Genomic DNA, 2927 nt, shown 5'->3' with positions numbered 1-2927 from the left:
GGCCGATGTTCATCAGAAACTCCTTGCTGGCCCATGGGCCCCCCCTCCTTACCTTAAGAGAGTCATAGTTACTCCCGCCGATTACCCGCGCTGCACTGAATTTCGTCAAGTTGGGTCTGGCAAGGCGCTAACCCGGCCGGCCGGGCCTGACAATGCTCTAGAAACCCGGAACAGGCAGTTTCGTGAACCAACCGCGCACGCTCCTGACAATGTGTTCACCCACCCTGCTCGGGCAAATCGTTAACCAAGCCCAAACCCGACAATTCGGTAACCAACCCAACCATGACAATTCGCTAACCAACCCGGCCCGGGCAAATGGTTAACCAAGCCCAAACCTGACAATTCGCTAACCAACCCGGCCCGGGCAAATGGTTAACCAAGCCGGCCGGGCAAATCGGTAACCGGCCCGGCAGCCCCGACTATTCGACAATCAACCAGCTGAGGACAAACCCTTCGCCCTCAATAACAACTAGTTCTTGCCCCGCCGTCAAAATGTCCCGGCCGATGTTCATCAGAAACTCCTTGCTGGCCCATGGGCCGACAATTCGTTAACCAACCCAACCATGACAATTCGCTAACCAACCCGGCCCGGGCAAATGGTTAACCAAGCCCAAACCTGACAATTCGTTAACCAACCCGGCCCGGGCAAATGGTTAACCAAGCCGGCCGGGCAAATCGGTAACCGGCCCGGCAGTCCCGACAATTCGACAATCAACCAGCTGAGGACAAACCCTTCGCCCTCAATAACAACTAGTTCTTGCCCCGCCGTCAAAATGTCCCGGCCGATGTTCATCAGAAACTCCTTGCTGGCCCATGGGCCCCCCTCCTTACCTTAAGAGAGTCATAGTTACTCCCGCCGATTACCCGCGCTGCACTGAATTTCGTCAAGTTGGGTCTGGCAAGCCGCTAACCCGGCCGGCCGGGCCTGACAATGCTCTAGAAACCCGGAACAGGCAGTTTCGTGAACCAACTGCGCACGCTCCTGACAATGTGTTCACCCACCCTGCTCGGGCAAATCGTTAACCAAGCCCAAACCCGACAATTCGGTAACCAACCCAACCATGACAATTCGCTAACCAACCCGGCCCGGGCAAATGGTTAACCAAGCCCAAACCTGACAATTCGTTAACCAACCCGGCCCGGGCAAATGGTTAACCAAGCCGGCCGGGCAAATCGGTAACCGGCCCGGCAGCCCCGACTATTCGACAATCAACCAGCTGAGGAGAAACCCTTCACCCTCAATAACAACTACGTCTTGCCCCGCCGTCAAAATGTCCCGGCCGATGTTCATCAGAAACTCCTTGCTGGCCCATGGGCCCCCCCTCCTTACCTTAAGAGAGTCATAGTTACTCCCGCCGATTACCCGCGCTGCACTGAATTTCGTCAAGTTGGGTCTGGCAAGGCGCTAACCCGGCCGGCCGGGCCTGACAATGCTCTAGAAACCCGGAACAGGCAGTTTCGTGAACCAACTGCGCACGCTCCTGACAATGTGTTCACCCACCCTGCTCGGGCAAATCGTTAACCAAGCCCAAACCCGACAATTCGGTAACCAACCCAACCATGACAATTCGCTAACCAACCCGGCCCGGGCAAATGGTTAACCAAGCCCAAACCTGACAATTCGCTAACCAACCCGGCCCGGGCAAATGGTTAACCAAGCCGGCCGGGCAAATCGGTAACCGGCCCGGCAGCCCCGACTATTCGACAATCAACCAGCTGAGGACAAACCCTTCGCCCTCAATAACAACTAGTTCTTGCCCCGCCGTCAAAATGTCCCGGCCGATGTTCATCAGAAACTCCTTGCTGGCCCATGGGCCGACAATTCGTTAACCAACCCAACCATGACAATTCGCTAACCAACCCGGCCCGGGCAAATGGTTAACCAAGCCCAAACCTGACAATTCGTTAACCAACCCGGCCCGGGCAAATGGTTAACCAAGCCGGCCGGGCAAATCGGTAACCGGCCCGGCAGTCCCGACAATTCGACAATCAACCAGCTGAGGACAAACCCTTCGCCCTCAATAACAACTAGTTCTTGCCCCGCCGTCAAAATGTCCCGGCCGATGTTCATCAGAAACTCCTTGCTGGCCCATGGGCCCCCCTCCTTACCTTAAGAGAGTCATAGTTACTCCCGCCGTTTACCCGCGCCGCACTGAATTTCGTCAAGTTGGGTCTGGCAACCTGCTAACCCGGCCGGCCGGGCCTGACAACGCTCTAGAAACCCGGAACAGGCAGTTTCGTGAACCAACCGCGCACGCTCCTGACAATGCGTTCACCCACCCTGCTCGGGCAAATCGTTAACCAAGCCCAACCCTGACAATGCGTTAATCAACCCGGCCATGGCAATTCATTAACCAACCCGGCTCGGGCAAATGGTTAACCAAGCCCAACCCTGACAATTCGGTAACCAACCCGGCTCGGGCAAATGGTTAACCAAGCCGGCCGGGCAAATCGCTAACCGGCCCGGCAGTCCCGACAATTCGACAATCAACCCGCTGAGGACAAACCCTTCGCCCTCAATAACAACTAGTTCTTGCCACGCCGTCAAAATGTCCCGGCCGATGTTCACCAGAAACTCCTTGCTGGCCCATGGGCCCCCCGCCTTAAGTCATAGTTACTCCCGCCGAATACCCGCGCTTCACTGAATTTCGTCAAGCTGGCCCTGTCAAATCCTTAACCCGACCGGACCCTGACAATTCGATAAAAAAAACCAGCTGGCGCAGCCCACCTCTTCCAATACTACGGCGCACGGGGCCCGCGCGGTGGGTGGGTGGGTGGGTGTGTGGGTGTGTGAGCTTGAACCATGTGTCCGGAGATCGGGTGGTCCAGGGAGTTTTGGTTACCCAGGTGCAATTCGTTAACCAAGTCTGGCTCGGAAGTCCGGATGCGGGTCGGATTTGCCGGCCACTGCCGGCCGGGAGTTCCAG

The sequence above is a fragment of the Mobula birostris genome, chromosome 12 (assembly GCF_030028105.1).
Source record: "Mobula birostris isolate sMobBir1 chromosome 12, sMobBir1.hap1, whole genome shotgun sequence".
NCBI classification, from domain to species: domain Eukaryota; kingdom Metazoa; phylum Chordata; class Chondrichthyes; order Myliobatiformes; family Myliobatidae; genus Mobula; species Mobula birostris.
The sequence above is the reverse complement of the archived record's forward strand: the minus strand, read 5'-3'. Positions refer to the sequence as shown.